The sequence below is a fragment of the Bos taurus genome, chromosome 4, assembly GCF_002263795.3.
Source record: "Bos taurus isolate L1 Dominette 01449 registration number 42190680 breed Hereford chromosome 4, ARS-UCD2.0, whole genome shotgun sequence".
NCBI lineage: Eukaryota > Metazoa > Chordata > Mammalia > Artiodactyla > Bovidae > Bos > Bos taurus.
In genome coordinates this window covers 55,026,027-55,046,621 of record NC_037331.1, presented here as the reverse complement: position 1 = coordinate 55,046,621, position 20,595 = coordinate 55,026,027, and the positions used below count along the sequence as shown (strand labels likewise).

The 20,595-nt window shown below is 38.6% G+C and overlaps 1 long non-coding RNA gene across 1 annotated transcript in view; it reads left to right on the top strand.

Annotated features, from left to right (window-relative positions):
• The window catches only part of LOC132345096 (uncharacterized), a 262,772-nt gene that overhangs the window by 123,094 nt on the left and 119,083 nt on the right, over nucleotides 1-20,595 (top strand). The window contains exon 2 of the long non-coding RNA XR_009494224.1: nucleotides 1,020-1,136. This is a non-coding gene — a long non-coding RNA (uncharacterized lncRNA). The remainder of the gene's footprint in view (nucleotides 1-1,019; nucleotides 1,137-20,595) is intronic.

Sequence of the window (20,595 nt, the reverse complement as noted above, 5' to 3'; positions counted from 1 at the left end):
GCCAGCCTCACTGACAGCCTTGCAGGATAGAAGGGGAGAATATATGTTTTATGCTCATACAGCTTCTTGAGGAAATGGAGTATATATAGTCAAGTTATGATTACAGTTATGGTTAGGTTCATTTATTTGTCAAGTGCCAAGGAATACACTTGAAAAAGCAAAAAAAAAAAAAAAAAAAAGACGAAGAAGATCAAGACAATATGCTTGTTTCATAGATGATGTTACTATAGAATAAAAGTTTGTATGAATCCCCAAGACAGATACATGCCATTATTTTTTATCAGTTGAGTATTATGTGAAGTTGTTTTATATTTTTTGGCACATAAAGCTTTTCCCCATTGAAATAGTTGATTGTCTTTATCAGTTCAATGTAAAATATAGTGGATGTTTGCTCTTCAGAGAGGATGATCCTTATAAAAACTCCCCAAATTAAAAATATATATATTGTTTATTTACTCCTGGATTTCCTAAAAGTCATATTTCCATTATGCTACACATGCCTGCTATGCAAGTTGACTTTTCACAGGTTGCTAAGACTTTCTCTCTCATTTAATGAGCTATCTCTGTCCTAGCTGGAATAGTCATGCTAATTCTATCTGAATTTATTTAAACAAATACTTATATAGTACTACTGTAAACGCTTTATAAATATTAACTAACTTCAATCCTCATTATAACACTTTGAGAGATCATTATTTTCACTTTAGAGATGAGAAAAATAAGCAGGTACTGCTGAGAATTTGCCAGAAATCAGTTTGATTAAAACTCAAGAAGTCTGGTTCCAAGGTCTATATGTTTAATAATTATGCTATGCCCAGGAGTTTATAGCACATACACATTTCTTCTTATCAATGATATGCTATTCTTTAAAAATTCTTTCCTGCAAAGATCTATCTGTTTCTTTGACTTTTTATTTACTTCTATCACCAATTTTAAAAACTAACTTTGATGTGGTAGTGGGGGATGGTGCATAAGTATTATTCCACATGTATAATTATGGTCATGTTTTCATTGCTCAGCTGCTGCCCAGGTGCCTTGATGGACTGCAAGACTCGCTCTGATATTCTGCCCTTTCAATACATGTAATCAAATTGTTTCTCATCAAAATTACAGATTACTGCATGCAAGGGACCCAGGTCAGTCTACAGTAGTCAAACCTATGAATGTTAAACCCATAAGTGCCAAGATTTTATTACAGTCAGTGCTTAGGGCGAGTGAAGTGTTTCATTTTCTTAAATGCTTTCTGGCCATACCCACCCCAAATGCAAACATATACTATTTTTCTTTGCATAATTCTACTACAGAAAAATATTTCAGGATGACTTTATTCCTTGGAAGATAGTACTCTGAAATCTCTTATGGGTAGATGTGAAGTATTTAATACATATTTCCAAGTAAATTTAGCCATTTATTTCTCTATCCCCTGTCTCTTCCCCCCTCACATTGCCTTGTTTGTTTTTGTTTATACACTGTATTTCTATTTATCTTAACTCAGGCCAAGAATTCATGTTATCTAACTCAATATATAACCTGATGAATTTTCCCAATTAAAAGCTAATTATTTTCACATCTAGGATTTAGATTAGAAAGTCAGGAAGCAAACTTTTAAAATATACAGTTTTTAAGTGATATTCCTGTGGACTTTTGATTTACATTGAGCAAAAGTTAACAAAAGGGGAAGTGGTCTGTTATATGTGGTCAATGATCAATTGCTTTTTAAAATTTCCTTGCCAACTTTTCCATTCTCAATTTTTGTTTATTTCTCACAAAGATATTTTTATACCAGGAGACATATGTCTTTAAGAGTATTTATGGAAAGGGTTACCTTACTTTATATTTGTACTATAGTTAGATTGTTCTAGGCTTTGCTGCATTGGACACTGTTTACCCACTGCTTCTGCAAATAGCTTCAGTGAATTCCTGTACTTTAATCTTTTCCTTTTTTAAACTCTCTTAAAAGGCAGTGAGCAGAATGAGAGTTATAAATTACCCTCCAGCAAGTCAGTAGTTCTCTAGCATGTGACTCATTCAGGAACTTATTTAAAATGCAGGTTACTGGGTTCCAGCCTTGGAAAATCTGGTTCAAGTTGTTTCATTCTGGTTGTTTAGTCTTTGATAACCAGTGATTCTAATGCTTTTGCTCTGTGGAGGACACTTGGCAAAATGTGTTTCACAGTGTCCAGTGCTAAGTCTCCTTCCCTTTATTTCCTAAAGAGGTTCCAATGTATGATATGACGGGTGACATCTACACTAAATGCCATGGGAGTAAGAAAAGAACAAATTGGTTTAATTTGAAATTATCTTCTGCCAATAGTCAAGAAATGACTATATCCAAAGTGCTACAGCCACTTTGGAAAACACTATGGGGTTTCTTCAAAAAATAAAAATAGAACTACTATGTGATCCAGAAATTCCACTTCTGAGTATATATACATTAAAAAAAAAAAAAAAAAAAAACTGAAGCATGGGTTTGAAAAGATACATGGATCCCAAAGTTCATAGCAGCATTATTTACAATTGCAAAGATATGGAAGGAACTTAAGAGTCCATCAATAGATGGACAAAGAAGATGTGGTATACCTCCACCACATATAATGGACTATCACTCAGCCATAAAAAAGAATGAGATCATGCCATTTGTAACAACATGGATAGACCTAGAGATTATCAAACTAAGTGAAGTAAGCCAGAGAAAGACAAATACAAGATGATATTGCTTATATGTAGAATCTAAATTAAAAAAAAGCATAAATATGAACTTATTTACAAAACAGAAATAGATTCACAGACATAGAAAACAAATTTATGGTTACCAAAGGGAAGGGTGGAGAGGAATAAATTAGGAGTTTGAGGTTAAAATATATACACTATTATATATAAAATAGACAACCAACAAGGACCTACAGTATAACACAGGAAACTATACTGAATTTCTTATAATAACCTATAATGAAAGAGAATGTAAAAAAGAATATATATATATTTATATATGTATAACTAGATCGCTTTACTGTATAACTGAAACTAATATTGTAAATAAACTATGTTTCAGTAATAAAAAGAATAATGAAATTTTTCCATTTGCAGCCACATGGATGTACTTGGAGGGTCTTATGCTAAGTTTAATAAACCAGACAAAAAATGACAAATACTAGATAATATCACTTACATGTGGATTCTAAAAAATAGAGCAAATGAGTGACTATAACAAAAAAGAAGCAGACTCACAGATATAGAGAATAGAATTAGTGGTTCCCAGGGTGGAGTGGGCAATATAGGAGGGTGGAAGTAGAAGGAACAAACTATTGGATGTAAGATAGGCTACAAGAATGTATTGTACAACATGGAGAATTTAGTCAATCTCTTCTAATAACTATAAATGGAAAGTAACCTTTAAAATTGCATAAAAATTTTTGAAAAAGAAAAGACTATATCTGTAGGCTTTTATCTTCCCCTGATCTCTGAATATAAGGGGACAGGGTAGAGTTTATGTAGCAGTGAAAGGATCTCTTTCTTTTGGAGTATTAGTATTAATATTGGAGGAGGAAATGGCAACCCACTCCAGTATTCTTGCCTGGAGAATCCCAGGGGCAGAGGAGCCTGGTGGGCTACAATCCATAGGGTGTCACAGAATCAGACAAAACTGAAGTGACTTAGCATGCACGCATGCAAGAAAAAGATAACATTAAGTAAATATGTGTTGGTTATCAAGTATTTATTGAAAACACAACATATCCTATCTGCAGATCACTGCCTGAAATAAAGACACATTTGGGACCATTTTGATCCCTACCTTCCCGAATTACATGGCAACACATCTAAGCACAACCCCAGAGAAATGAAGACAAGGCCCAAATCTCCAAATGAAAGTTTCATAGGAATTTAGTTCAACCTGCTGATAGCATTCATAATACATAGTAGTTAATGTGACAGCAGTGACCCATGCTAACAAATGGCAAGTGTAAAGGGAGGATTGGGAAAGGACAAAGTTGCTTTGTCACAGGCTTGTTCAGTTATTCAATCTGGAGTCTCAATACTGATTTAGCTTTTCTGCCTCAGTTCCTCTGCTTACTTTTTGTGTGTGCATGCCCAGTCATGTCTGACTCTTTGTGAACCCATGGACTGTAGTGCATCATGCTCCTCTGTCCATGGGATTATCCAGGCAAGAATCCTGGAGTAGGTTGCCAATCCCTCCTCCAGGAGATCTTCCCTACTCAGGGACCGAACCCAAGTTTCCTGCATTGGCAGGTGGATTCTTTACCACCGAACCACCTGGGAAGCCCTCTGTATTTCCTTTACAGTTAACTATTTTCCTAGAGTCCTTACTGGATTAGGAGTCAAAAATAATGAAGTAAAATGTTGGTTTTAAAAACCTGATGCATAAGTGCAATTTTGACTTGATCACCTCAGTCATCATAAAATATTTATAAAACAATTTCGTAATTTATTAATTGCTTTAAAAAATCCATGCCCTTCACCAAGAAACCTTTGTGTGATAAAAAATACATTAAAATATTTTAATATTTTAGCAACAACAAACTGCATTACAAAAACAAAGACTAAACACCTGTTAGGACTGTAAGCCCAGGCATGTCTAATTGGATAGGTATTCCTGGAACTCATTACTTGGTGCTCTGCTGATTGCTGCTCAGAATGCCAGGTCTCAATTTAAATCAGTTGGTTAGAAAATCCTATTGTAGGGTTTCAAAACACTTGGCCACTTCTGGATCTTCTGTAATTATTAGACTTTCATAATTAACTGAATATTTAAAAAAAAAAGCATATACTGTGGGTCATGAATAAAGCTAGGAATTTGTGAGTGGATCAAAGCAAATCCATCAATATTATTGGAACTGCAACTCAAAGTGCGAGTCCTGACAATCATAGGCCAGTAATGTCATCCTGTATATGAGGATGATACAGCACCAAGAGCCCTCCCTCACATAGATGGGTATTCTACGTGAATCAAAAGATGATTCATCCATCTTTTGTCACTAGCCAGTTCAGTGACCTTGGATGACTCACTCAACTTCCCTATATGAGGGCCCATTTGGTAGTTATATGTAAGTACTTTCAAAAGTTCTATAAAAATGTTCCCATTGCCTATGGAAAAAATGTCAGTTTATTATGGCCTACATACTTAGAAGTTTGCTAGGAATTCTGGACCAGGAGAAGACATGGAAAGTATAGGAAAAATAACAAGGAAGCTGTAAAACAATAAAACTCAGTAAAATCATAATTGTAGAGACCCAGAGACCTTGTGAAATTCTCCTTTAAGTTAAGACACAAAGTCTTTAATTGAAGAAATAACACATGTCTTCATGGTGTCCACTATATGCTTGATATTTAGCAAAAGCTAGAGTTCAACTCTTGAGATGGCTAATTAGTTTTCTGTTTTACCTAGTACGTTGCACTGCAGAGATGACCTCCTAGAAGTGTAATTTAGGGGTTAACAAGACTAACATAAAGTTTTTTAGCTCCTGCTCATTCTTGCTGGTGTTTCATAATCTACGGTAGAACTTTAGTGTTCTATTTTAAGACTTTAATCTCTGGCAAAATTCAAATCCTCTCAAGATTTAGCATGCATGAGTTTCTGATGCTTCCTGAGAAGTCTCTAAAGTAGGAAGAAAGATAGAAGCTCTTTCTTGAGAGTGTCTAATATAGAAGAAAGTGACCAGTGATCAGAATGGGGGAGTGGTGTGAAATCACTGAGAATTCCAAACTGGGGAGAAAAAATACAAAGTAATGACTACCTGATGAGAAAGGAAAATAGTATGATGGGGAAGGTGATGTATGTAGGAATAAAAAATAGACTCAAAGACTCATTCCCTACTATATAAAGTTTCCCAAAGCCCTCTGCCTTCATACTATAAAAAGAATAACATTCTAAATGTGGCTCTTTAACTTACATTTCTCAGTTTTGTCCCATTCCATGTTTTTTCTGTTAAGAAAAGAAAGGAAAAGAAATGGAGGTGGCAGAAGTTCAACCAAAACTATTAATTAGCCAGAAAGAAGAGAATATTATTCTATATTGAACATAACGTTAAAAATACTAACTTACTGAATGCACACTTATCAATTGCTTATATACAAATGGGAAAGACAAGCAATAAACACATGCAAAAGTATATTAAATACAAATAAGATAGAGATGAGTGCTAGGAAGAAAAATGCAGAAGAGGGATAAGAAAGTTGGGGGAATTGGGGCATGATTGTTGTTGTTGGGGTTATTTTATATGGATTGACAGAGAGGGCTCTAAAATAAACTGATATTGGGGCCTAGGGTCAAACAAAGTGAGGGAAGGAGCTGTGTTGGTAGGTGAGTAAAGAGATTTCCAGTTAGAGAGAGCTGTAAAGTGCAAAGGCTCTGAGGCAAGTGTATGCTTAGTATGTTCAAGAAATGAAAAGGAGGCCAGTATGAGTGGAGTGATGTGGTGGAGAATGGAAGTGAGAGTAAATGAGGTTCATGAAGCAATAGCGTCCTGGTCACTCATACCTTGAGGTAATTGTAATTACTTAGGCTTTACTTCAGAGAAAGTGATGGCACCCCACTCCAGTACTCTTGCCTGGAAAATCCCATGGACAGAGGAGCCTGGTAGGCTGCAGTCCATGGAACTGCGAAGAGTTGGACACGACTGAGCGACTTCACTTTCTCTTTTCACTTTCATGCATTGGAGAAGGAAACGGCAACCCACTCCAGTGTTCTTGCCTGGAGAATCCCAGGGACGGGGGAGCCTAGTGGGCTGCCATCTATGGGGTCGCACAGAGTTGGACATGACTAAAGTGACTTAGCAGCAGCAGCAGGCTTTACTTTAAATGGGATGGGAAATCATTGGAGGGTACTGAGTAGCAATCTGATGGCTTTGCTGGGCAAAGACTATGGAAAGATAGATGTGTGCCAGGAAACTTAGTGATTGATTTGGATTGGGATCAGGGTGGATCAATGGAGGTGGTAAGAATTGGTAAAAAAAAAAAAAAATGTTCGTATGTTTGGTCACAAATTCATTTATTAAAGCAAATATTAGTGACAGAAGTCACAGATCATGTTCCATGCTGGAGAGATAACAAACAGAACAAAGTCCATGCCTGCCATCAGTAAACTCATGGCTTAATAGGGGCAAACAGGTGAACACCTGCCTTTAATGCCTGGTAAGACAAATGAATCTAATAGAAAGGAAAGCGTTATTACTCTTGCTTAGAAAGTGGGAAGCATCAGCAAAGACTATCCAGAAGGAAAGATTCATGAGTTGGGTAATGAAGGAGGAGCACATTTGGCAGGAGATTAAAGGAAGGAAAAGAGAAGGCCTTCCACATAAGGGCCACAGTATAGAAAGAGGTGCAGAGACACAGATAGCATGGAATATTCAGGGACTGTGAATATGATAGTTGCATTTATTCAAGTCAGAGAGAGAGTAGGTAAAGCCAGGGAGTAGTGGGGCAAGAAGGGAGATGATGAGAGAATTTGTATAGCATGACAAAGCATTTGCATGTGGTCAGCCAGATTATGGGGAATCACTGAAGGATCTTATGCAAGGAAGTAGAATCAGCTTTATATTCTGGAAATGTAAAATTTTCATTAATAGGAGCATTTCCTTTCAACTTTAATTATACAGTTACATTTCTGTAATAGAGCAGTATATAGTAAAACTATTGTATGACTTCTTCTTCAAACATGATAATAAGCAATCATTTATTGAGCACTTACTCTGTCAGGTATGGGGCAGAGGGCATTGCTCACATTAATTCATTAGATCTTGACTAATGCCTGTTGAAGTAACTATTGTTATGACTCTCTTTAAGAGGTAGGAAAGCTAGTGCTTTGAGAGGTTCAGGAACTCATCCAAATTAATAGGTGTGAGTTGGGCTGGGCTTTCAGTCCAGTGTCACAGGCTCTCCTCTAACCCACTTCAGATACTGGTTGATGCTCTCGAAAGGACAACAGAAGGTACTAGGAATAGGTCTCTTCTAAAGACTGTTTCATTAAATTGAGTCTCTTTATAATAGGCTAACCTAAATTATAATTTATTAATTTAATTATGTATGCTGCAAAGAATAGAAGGACATGAATAATGTTCTAGGAGCTGGGAATGAATGAATTCAGTGTTAGAATGAATTTATAGATAGAGTTGTTGCTTTGTAGGTTTAATTTCAGTTTTAATGATTCACTAAGGTAGAGAAAAGAAAGAAAAACTAATTTCAAAATATTATTTAGACCTTAAGAACAAGTTATCATTTACAGTACCGTATCTGAGACAAAATGCATCCTTCATAATATAGACAAGTTTTCACAATGTACCAGTCTCTTAAAATTTACTAGTGTATGTTGCTGTCTGATCTTTACTATAGTATATACTACAATTAAATTATTTGTAAACTCATTCTGCTGTTGTATGTTATTCTTGAGGTGGTTAGCTTAGTCCTTTCAAGGTTTCAGCTGGTTCAGCAGATCTGTCCAAGGATCAAAATCTTCAGTAAAGGGAAAGTTTTTATCTGGCTCAATGCCCTGTGCTAGTCAGACATCAGCAGTAGTTTGCTATGTCACTCCTCATTGGTCTGAGGTTAAAACTGCTTTTGTGGAGGTGGTTGGTCAGGATCTCTTCTCATTGTTCTCTAGTATTATAGAGATGGAGCACACACATTTTCTTCCTTGCTTACTTTATCATGCTTCATATCCAACAGCACAGCAAACAACTGATTAGATGACCTACTTAAGTGTGCCAGCATGAATTCACACACTTCTAGTATTTAAGATGTGTGAGTCTTTGACTCTTCTCCTGAGGTCCAGCTTTTTATGTATTTTTTCCCTTACATTTTCAGTATTTCCTTTTTGAGTGGATTTATTCACTCTAAATACTTTGTTCAATAGCTTTAAGGAAGAAGTAATAAAGTGGGTACCTAGGCTGTGAAAGTGAATTTTAGGTGATCACTAAAGGAGAAAAAGAAAGATACACCCATATGAATGCAGAGTTCCAAAGAATAGCAATGAGAGATAAGAAAGGCTACCCAAGTGAACAATGCAAAGAAATAGAGGAAAACAATAGAATGGGAAAGACTAGAGATCTCTTCAAGAAAATTAGAGATACCAAGGGAACATTTCATGCAAATGTGGGCACAATCAAGGACAGAAATGGTATGGACCTAAAAGAAGCAGAAGATATTAAAAAGAGGTGGCAAGAATACACAGAAGAACTATACCAAAAAATCTTAATAACTTAGGTAACCACAATGGTGTGATCACTCACCTAGAGCAAGACATCTTGGAGTGTGAAATTAAGTGGGCCTTAAGAAATGTCATTATGAACAAAGCTAGTGGAGGTGATGGAATTCCAGTTGAGCTATTTCAAATCTGAAAAGATGATGCTGTGAAAGTGTTGCACTCAACATGCCAGCAAATTTGGAAAAGTCAGCAGTGGCCACGGGACTGCAAAAGCTCAGCTTACATTCCAATCCCAAGGAAAGGCAGTGCTAAAGAATGGTTCAGTTCAGTTCAGTTCAGTTGCTCAGTTGTGTCCAACTCTTTGTGACCCCATGGACTGCAGCACACCAGGCCTCCCTGTCCATCACTAACTCCCAGAGTTTACCCAAACTCATGTCCATTGAGTCGGTGATGCCATCCAACCATCTTATCCTCTGTCATCCCCTTCTCCTCCTGCCCTCATTCTTTCCCAGCATCAGGGTCTTTTCAAATGAATCAGCTCTTCACATCAGGTGGCCAAAGTATTGGAGTTTCAGCTTCAACATCAGTCCTTCCAATGAACACCGAGGACTGATCTCATTTAGGATGGACGGGTTAGATCTCCTTGCAGTCCAAGGGACTCTCAAGAGTCTTCTCCAATACCACAGTTCAAAAGCATCAATTCTTCAGAACTCAAACTTCTTTATAGTCCAACTCTCACATCCATATATAACTACTGGAAAAACCATAGCTTTGAATAGACCTTTGTAGGCAAAGTAATGTCTCTGCTTTTTAATAAGCTGTCTAGGTTGGTCATACCTTTTCTTCCAAGGAGTAAGGCTCTTTTAATTTCATGGCGGCAGTCACCATCTGCTGTAATTTTGGAGCCCCCCAATTAAAGTCAGCCACTGTTTCCACTGTTTCGCCATCTATTTGCCATGAAGTGATGGGACCAGATGCCATGATCTTTGTTTTCTGAATGTTGAGCTTAAAGCCAACTTTTTCACTCTCCACTTTCACTTTCATCAAGAGGCTCTTTACTTCTTCTTCACTTTCTGCCATAAGTATGGTGTCATCTGCATATCTGAGGTTATTGATATTTCTTCCAGCAAATGATTCCAGCTTGTGCTTCATGCATTTCTCATGATGTACTCTGCATATAAGTTAAATAAGCAGGGTGACAGTATACAGCCTTGATGTACTGTTTTCCCAATTCTGAACCAGTCCATTGTTCCATGTCCAGTTCTAGCTGCTGCTTCCTGACCTGCATACAGGTTTCTCAAGAGGCAGGTCAGGTGATCTGGTATTCCCATCTCTTTCAGAATTTTCCACAGTTTATGGTGATCCACACAGTCAAAGGCTTTGGCATAGTCATTAAAGCAGAAATAGATGTTTTCTGGAACTCTCTTGCTTTTTCCATGATCCAACGGATGTTGGCAATTTGCTCTCTGGTTCCTCTGCCTTTTCTAAAACCAGCTTGAACATCTGGAAGTTTACAGTTCACATATTGCTGAAGCCTGGCTTGGAGCATAGCATTACTTTGCTAGCATGTGAGATGAGTACAATTGTGTGGTAGTTGGAACATTCTTTGGCATTGCCTTTTTTTGGGATTTGAATGAAAACTGACCTTTTCCAGTCCTATGGCCACTGCTGAGTTTTCCAAATTTGCTGGCATATTGAGTGCAGCACTTTCAGAACATCATCTTTTAGGATTTGAAATAGTTCAACTAGAATCCTATCATAGAAGGCAATGGCAACCCACTCCAGTACTCTTGCCTGGGAAGTTCCATGGATGGAGGAGTCTGGTAGGCTGCAGTCCATGGGGTCTCGAAGAGTCAGACATGACTGAGAGACTTCACTTTCACTTTTCACTTTGATGCATTGGAGAAGGAGATGGCAACCCACTCCAGTGTTCTTGCCTGGAGAATCCCAGGGACAGGGTAGCCTCATGGGTTGCTGTCTATGGGGTCACACAGAGTCGGACACGACTGAAGTGACTTAGCAGCAGCAGAATCCTTTCACCTCCACTAGCTTTGTTTGTAGTGATGCTTCCTAAGGCCCACTTGACTTCACATTCCAGGTTGTCTGGCTCTAAGTGAGTGATCACACCATTGTGATTATCTGGGTCATGAAGATCTTTTTTGTATAGTTCTTCTGTGTATTCTTGCCACCTATTCTTAATATCTTCTGCTTCTGTTAGATCCATACCATTTCTGTCCTTTATCGAGCCCATCTTTGCATGAAATGTTCCCTTGGTATCTCTAATATTCTAGAAGAGATCTCTAGTCTTCCCCATTCTATTGTTTTCCTCTATTTCTTTGCAGTGATCACTGAAGAAGGGTTTCTTATCTCTCCTTGTTATTCTTTGGGACTCTGCATTCAAATAGGTATATCTTTCCTTTTCTCCTTTGTTTTTTTGCTTGTCTTCTTTTCATAGCTTTTTGTAAGGCCTTGTCAGACAGCCATTTTGCTTTTTGGCATTTGTTTTTCTTGGGGATGGTCTTACTCCCTGTCTCCTGTACAATGTCACAAACCTCCATCCATAATTCATCAGGCACTCTATCAGATTTAGTCCCTTAAGTCTATTTCTCACTTCCACTGTATAATCATAAGGGATTTGATTTAGATCATACCTGAATGGTCAAGTGGTTTTCCCCACTTTCTTCCATTTAAGTCTGAATTTGGCAAGAATGTTCAAACTACTGCACAAATGTACTCATTTCACAATCTAGCAAGGTAATGGTAAAAATTCTCCAAGCTAAGCTTCAACAGTACATGAACTGAGAACTTCCAGATGTTCAAGCTGGATTTAGAAAAGGCAGAGAAACCAGAGAACAAATTGCCAACATCCACTGGATCATAGAATAAGCAAGAGAGTTCCAGATAAACATCTATTTCTACTTCATTGACTACAGTAAAGCCTTTTACTGTGTGTATCACAACAAACTATGAAAATTCTTAAAGAGATGGGAATAACAGACCACCTTACCTGCCTTCTGAGAAACCTGTATGCAGGTCAAGAAGCAACAGTTATGACTGGACATGAAACAATGGACTGGTTCTAAATAGGGAATGGAGTACATCAAGGCTGTATATTGTCACCCTGCTTATTTAACTTATATGCAGAGTACGTCATTTGAAATACCTGGCTGGATGAAGCACAACCTGGAATCAGGATTGCTAGGAGAAATATTAATAACCTCAGATATGCAGAGACACCACCCTTATGGCAGAGAGTGAAGAGGAACTAAAGAACCTCTTGATGACAGTGAAAGTGAAAAAGCTGGCTTAAAACTTCATCTCTAAAAAAACAAAGATTATGACATCTGGGTCCATCTCTTCATGGTAAATAGAGGGGGAAACAATGGAAACAGTGAGAGTTTATTTTCTTTGTCTCCAAAATCACTGAAGATAGTGACTGCAGCCATGAAATTAAAAAACACTTGCTCCTTCAAAGAAAAGCTATGACCAACCTAGACAGGATATTAAAAATAAAAGACATTACTTTGCTGATAGTGGTCTGTATAATCAAAGCTAAGGTTTTTCTGGTAGTCATGTGTGTATGTGAGACCATTCCTCATCAATTGAAGAACTGATGCTTTAGAACTGTGGTATGAGAGAAGACTCTTGAGAATCCCTTAAACTGCAAGATCAAACCAGTCAATCCTAAAGGAAATCAGTCATGAATACTCATTGGAAGGACTGATGCTGAAGCTCCAATACTTTGGCTACCTGATGCAAAGAGCTGACTCATTAGAAAAGGCCCTGATGCTGGGAAAGATTGAAGGCAGGAGAAGGGGACAACAGAGGATGAGATGGTTGGATAGCATCACTGACTCAATAGACACAAGTTTGAGCAAGCTCCGGGAGATGGTAAAGGACAGGGAAGCCTGGCATGCCGCAGTCCATGGGGTCGCAAGGAACCAGACACAACTGGGTGGCTGAACAACAAATTAACACAATATAAAAACCCATACTAATTCAAGGACACAACATAGTGCAGTATGCCAAAACAGTATCAGGGACATTGAGCACATCAGTTCTTGCAACTCGGAGCAGCTGAAGGAAGAAAAGGGCAGGAGGAAATAAATTTAGTGATTTTTTGACTTATCTTGATGTCCCATCACTTCATGGGAAATAGATGGGGAAACAGTGGAAACAGTGTCAGACTTTATTTTTCTGGGCTCCAAAATCACTGCAGATGGTGACTGCAGCCATGAAATTAAAAGACGCTTACTCCTTGGAAGGAAAGTTATGACCAACCTAGATAGCATATTCAAAAGCAGAGACATTACTTTGCCAACAAAGGTTCGTCTAGTCAAGGCTATGGTTTTTCCTGTGGTCATGTATGGATGTGAGAGTTGGACTGTGAAGAAGGCTGAGCACTGAAGAATTGATGCTTTTGAACTGTGGTGTTGGAGAAGACTCTTGAGAGTCCCTTGGACTGCAAGGAGATCCAACCAGTCCATTCTGAAGATCAGCCCTGGGATTTCTTTGGAAGGCATGAAGCTAAAGTTGAAACTCCAGTACTTTGGCCACCTCATGCGAAGAATTGACTCATTGGAAAAGACTCTGATGCTGGGAGGGATTGGAGGCACGAGAAGAAAGGGATGACAGAGGATGAGATGGCTGGATGGCATCATTGACTGGATGGACATGAGTCTCAGTGAACTCCCAGAGTTGGTGATGGACAGGGAGGCCTGGCGTGCTGCGATTCATGGGGTTGCAAAGAGTCGGACACAACTGAGCGACTGATCTGATCTGATCTGATTAGAATGAGAGGAAAGAAAGCATAAGAGATTGAATTAAGGTATACTGCTTAGAAAAAAAATAAGCTATGAACAACATCATATATATGCTGAACAGAAGGTATGTAGCAGTCTGGATACTTGAATTAGGATTTTGGTTCTGTAGAAGATGCTGTTGATGCCCTGCTCAATACTCTGTTACTGGACTGGTGCACTACCTGTCAGTTTCAGAGTTGGATACACATGGCTCACAGCAGGCCTCCAAGAGATGGCCCACCTGGGAAGTTATTCCTATTTCCTACCTCCAGGTAGCCCACATCCAGTGACTAATGGATGCAAAACTCCAGCTGCTTTGCCTGAGTTGGGATCAGTTCTGCAAAGTGCTTACTGCTCCAGCACCATCATGGATCAGGAGAAGGTTAGGCTTACCTGTGATTTATCCTTGCTGGGCTCTTTCCCTTTCCTGCATCCCTCATTCAGTTTCAAATATCTTCTGAGATCACTCCCTCAGTAAACTTCGTTCATCCTGACTCTTTGTCTAAGGCTTTGCTCCTCGGAAGGCCACCTGAATGTGGCTAGCTTACCAATTAGCTTTAGAGTATATAGCAGGTGCCTGATCTCTACTAGCCTTGGTGTTCTCACTAGTGAAGTGAGAGGATTCATGATAACTTTGTTTCCTTCCAGCTCCAAAATTTTCTTTTCAGGGGAAGGAGAAGTATTGGGTCTTTTCTCTCAGCAATTTTTTTTCTGATCCAGATTTTCTGTGTATTCTGAGCATTTTTGATCTTTGAAGCAGATTGATAATAACTAAGTTGTCATTTAATTCTAATTTTCTTCCTTAATTGTTTTCTTCTGCCTTTAAATGTACACCCTCTGGAGTGGAGAGAACCATATCTTAAAGCACTGCGATCATGAATGTATTGATAATTCCTTTCTCCTGGAGTTTGTCAATAACATTGGCCCTAAGGGAGGAGGCAAGGGATCTCATCTCAGCTGTTCTTTAACTCTGGAAAGTTATTGAAAAAACAATTCATGTTTTTTTATCCTATACAATCATTAAATAACACACAAATGGAAACACTCATGGAAAGCAGTATAGCTGTTGATCTGAATTAGCATCCACATAAAGGATCATAAAATATTAGAAGAATATTCTTATAACAGAAAACCCTCTGTATGATTTCCTGCTAAGTTCTATACTGTCTGGTTAAAATCACACCACAAGAGAAAGGGGTTCAAGATGGTAGCATAGGAAGATGTTGAACTCTCCTCTTCCCACATACACAGTGAATCTACAACTACATATGGAGTAATTTTCTCTGAAGGGGACCTGAAAACAGGATGAACAGCTTCTTTAAAGGGTAAAAGGAGAATATTGAGATGAATAGGAAAAACAGTGAGATGGCCATGCCAAGGGAAAAAAATAACACATCCCAGCTGTGGTAATCCACAATGGGAAGGATCACAAAGGTACAGTTATTATCCCCAGTGAGTGAGAGATTTGACCTTCACATCAGATACCCCAACCCTTACATCCAGCATAGGAGAGAAGGGTCCAGAAAGCACCTAGGTTTGAAAACCAATGGGGGATATGTATAAGAAACTATAGAAATATAGCAAATGTAAAACTTGCTCTTAAGGGGCTTATATGCAAACTCACTTGACTCAAAAGCTTGCTCAAAAACACCAGATTGAGAACACATGGACCCTCAGTGAAGAGGACCCACTTCCTAATGTTGAAGCATCTGGCAGAGAGGCAGGAACAAGGTGACATGACATTCTCCTTGGGGTCTAAGACACTGGAAGAAACAGTTTTTGTGATATCAGTCTACCTTGCTAGGGGTAGAGATATTATGTTAAGTGAAATAATTCAGATGAAGAAAGACAAATGCTTTATGATTTTACTCCTACTCTTTTTAGATTCCACAATGAAATCTAAAAAGAGCAACAAAACAAAGTCAATCAACAAAGAAAATAGCACAGAAACAATTTCATAGATGCAGAAAAAATATTATTGATTACCACAGGGGCAGGAGGTGAGAGAGGGTATGCAAAATTGGTGAAGGAGAGTCAACTGTATGGTGATAGATGTAACTAGATTGGTGGTGGTGACCACACTAGTGTATACAGATGTTAAACTACAAGCTGTATGCCTGAAACTTATATAATAAAAGAGTAATAATGAATGAAATATAATCATGACTTAAGATAGAATAAGTTTAGTTCAAATCCTTGTCAACCAGAGCCCATTCTAATGAAAAGTATGAACATGTGTCAATGTATGACATCACGTCTGATTTTAATAGCCTCCAAAAAAGAGTTTTGAGAGTAAAATTGTGATAGCTCCAAACACTGTGGCAATACAACTACTTTGATACCTAGTGGGAAATTTGCAGAGATCTCTGGCATAGGGTATTCAGAATATATAGTTTCTTTTTAGATAACAAGAATGAGACACAATTGTATGCATCTGGCCCTCCAAAGTACTAGGGAATCATCCTTATAGGTAGCTAATAATGGATACTGGAGTGGGTAGCCTTTCCCTTCTCCAGTGGATCTTCCCAACCCATTGATAGAACCCATGTCCCAGGGATTGAACCCAGGTCTCCTGCATTGCAGGTGGATTTTTTACCAGTTGGGTCACAAGGGAAGCCCAAACAAACAGGACCATCATATGATGCATTGACTGGGAATCGAAACTGGGTCTCCTGCATGGGAGGCAAGAATTCTACCACTGAACCACTAATGCCCCTATGGAGGGGTCCTCCAAAACACACTTGAGGTCTTGAATAACAAGTGATGTCCGAGATGACTCAGTTGAATGGAATAGCAATTTCATTGATCCTTAGGGGCTTCCCTGGTAGCTCAGATGGTAAAGTGTCTGCCTACACTTTACCATCTGTGGTAAAGTCTGTGGGAGACCCAGGTTCGATCCCCGGGTCGGGAAGATCCCCTGGAGAAGGAAATGGCAACCCACTCCAGTATTCTTGCCTGGAAAATCCCATGGACTAAGGATCCTGGTAGGCTACAGTCCATGGGGTCGCAAAGAGTCAGACACGACTGAGTGACTTCAATTTCACTTAAGGCAATATAATAGACATAATACATACATGCTTAAAAATAATACATGGTTTGTATATGCATACAAACTCCTCTTTGGGGTGGTAAATTAAAAATGTGTAAATTCCTTTGAAGCTTCATAGGCTTTAATGAGTAGAATATCTTATTGCCTCCTTACAAGTCATGCATATTTACATATTTGATTCTTGTTAACTATTACTGCTGTAACTGCTTCTGAACTAAAAGCTTGATAAAGTATGAATGTGCATATAGCATGTGATGATTTCTCTCTATTTGCCTTTCTTCAGTTCAGTTCAGTTCAGTCGCTCAGTCGTGTCCGACTCTTTGAGATCCCATGAATCACAGCACGCCAGGCCTCCCTGTCCATCACCAACTCCCGGAGTTCACTCAGACTCACGTCCATGGAGTCAGTGATGCTATCCAGCCATCTCATCTTCTGTCATCCCTTTCTCCTCCTGCCTCCAATCCCTCCCAGCATCAGAGTCTTTTCCAATGAGTCAACTCTTCCCATGAGGTGGCCAAAGTACTGGAGTTTCAGCTTTAGCATCATTCCTTCCAAAGAAATCCCAGGGCTGATCTCCTTCAGAATGGACTGGTTGGATCTCCTTGCAGTCCAAGGGACTCTCAAGAGTCTTCTCCAACACCACAGTTCAAAAGCATCAATTCTTCAGCGCTCAGCTTTCTTCACAGTCCAACTCTCACATCCATACATGACCACTGGAAAAACCATAGCCTTGACTAGGCTTTGTTGACTTGACTTTGCCTTTGTTGGCAAAGTACTGTCTCTGCTTTTGAATATGCTATCTAGGTTGGTCATAACTTTCCTTCCAAGGAGTAAGCATCTTTTAATTTCATGGCTTCAGTCACCATCTGCAATGATTTTGGAGCCCAAAAATATAAAGTCTGACACTGTTTCCACTGTTTCCCCATCTATTTGCCATGAAGTGATGGGACCAGATGCCATGATCTTCATTTTCTGAATGTTGAGTTTTAAGCCAACTTTTTCACTCTCCTCTTTCACTTTCATCAAGAGGCTTTTTAGTTCCTCTTCACTTTCTACCGTAAGGGTGGTGTCATCTGCATATCTGAGGTTATTGATATTTCTCCTGGCAATCTTGATTCCAGCTTGTGCTTCTTCCAGCCCAGCGTTTCTCATGATGTACTTTTCTTACCTATCCCTAATTCTCTTTCTACTTTATGCCTGAGACTGCAGAACTCTGTAGCAAAGTTACCAAGGCTCCTTGCCCTTAGAATTCCAGGTGAAGTGGGTCAATAGAAGGCACTGATGGGTGTGAGAAGAGAGTGTGTGAGAAGAAAGAGACTGGGCCTTAACTTCCCCTGGTTCCTTTCCTTTGGGTCTCTAATCTGCAGAGGGTGCCTAACCTATAACTTGTGGTGAGCAATCCCTCTTGCATGGCTACAGCTCCCGTTTTTAGACTTGTAACATCGTTACTCCCCTTACACTGCAGGTGGTGGTTTCTTACTGTTGTTAGCTTCTGGAAACCCACTCCTCTATAAATACTCCTTTACATATGTACTCTTAGCGATCCTACTTGAATGTGCCTTGTTTCTTGTTAATGTGTGAATTATCCTTCTTTTTTATATTATTAATATATCAAACTAAAATCAGGAACTCTTAAGCTTTTTTCAAATGCCCATTTATAGAGTCAGGGATCAAGATGAATATCACAGAAAAAGAGAGGAATAGTTTATCACAAGTAAATATGTTTGAGTAGAGAATCATTCTGTCCTTTTTCTGTACACTCCCTTGCCTGTCCAACCTTCCCACATCCTCACTCTTTCTCCAATACACAGAGCAATCCTCTGCCTCAAGTCTTTGTATTTGCTGTTTTCTGTAGATACTCCTCTGAAATATCTGACAGAAGTGTTTGATTTGCCTCTTCACTTCTTCAGGACAATGCCCCAAAGCCTTATTTTTATAGAGGCCATCTTTGTTCATCTCCGTTAAAATCACAACTCTTGACTCCATTGTTGTACCCTAGTTAATTTTAATTATTGTGCTTATTTCCAAGTTGCATTATTTATTTATGTGTTTATAGTCTGTCTCTTCTCACTAGAATATTTTTTCTATGGTACTTTTTTTAGCATCAGGAACTTCCCCAGTGGCTTAGCGGTAAAGAATCTGCCTGCAGTGCAGGAGCTGCAGGAGACATGAGTTCAATCCCTGGATGGGGAAGATCCCCTGCAGCAGGAAATGGCAACCCACTTCAGTATTCTTGCCTGGAGAATTCCATGGACAGAGGAACCTGACAGGCTACAGTCTGTGAGGCTGCAAAGAGTTAGACATGGCTGAGCACACGCACACACTTTTAGCGTCTAGCACAGTTTCTGGCACATATTAGTAGCTCCATTTTTTTTTTTTTTGCATGAGTGGATAATGAGAAGAAAGCCAGTGAAAGATCAAGTGAACATCTATGTGTGTGTGTTAGTGGCTCAGTTGTGTCCAACTCTTTGCGACCCCACAAACTGTAGCCCTCCAGACTTCTCTGCCCATGGAATTCTCCAGGCAAGAATACTGGAGTGGATTGCCATTCCCTTCTCCGGGAGATCTTCCTGACCCAGGGATACTTAGAATTCTTTAAAAAGAGGAGACACAAAACAAACTCAATTGCAATTAAAATTTCACCAGCATACATCATGGAAGCTCTTTTAACTTGTAGATGAAGTAAACTGTAGGTTAAGTTTTTCAAGTAATTTAAAAATTATTATTTCATTATATTTCTATACATTCTTCCAAGTAAATATGAAGAACAACAACCAAAATAACTCACTATCTCTGGTTCAGGACTAATTTATACTGAGGGTAATGATATGAAGTGTAGAGAGAAAGATATAACCTAGAATTCTGATTTTGACTAACAAGTAGAATTTCCTCTTTTCTCAATAATGTAAATAATTGGTGGATTTGGAGAAATTTGGAGGACCTCAGAAAGAGAAACCAGATGAAAATCATAGGGTGCTAAAACTATAACACATGATGACTCCATCAGACAGATGTGAGTCTACTTGAGTTTTAAACAATCTATGCAAGAGAGTCACAGTTTTTAGTATTTTTTTTCATTGAAGTGTTGAAGATTCTTGCTTCCAAAATGTTTTCCCTAACATTTGCCTACATTTCCTACAACACTCACTTTGCTCACTTCATCCTTTGTTCAGGAAGTGTTTGTAAAAACGTCGGTCACTATCCATGGTAAAGTAACACTATCTAGTGAGATCTTTTATTTACCTTATTTACCTACGTTTATCATTTAACCAAAATAGAACCTGTTGTACTTAGTGAGTGTTCAAACAATCATTTGCTGAAAATCAAGTTCACAGTTGTTTTCTCCTACAGTTCCTTTACTTTTGGTTTTAATGTCTCACTTTTAAACACATATATTTTTATTTCAATCTCTGATCCGCTTAAAATGCCCTGTCATTTTTTTCAAATTTGGTTGAAATTTGACAAGATTTGAGTACACTTACTATTCTCAAAGGCTTTAAACAGTGTTTCTTAAATCTAGTTGCACTTTTAGAATTACTTGCAAAGCTTTTACAAAAAGGATACTGATGTCCAGACCCCAAACCTCG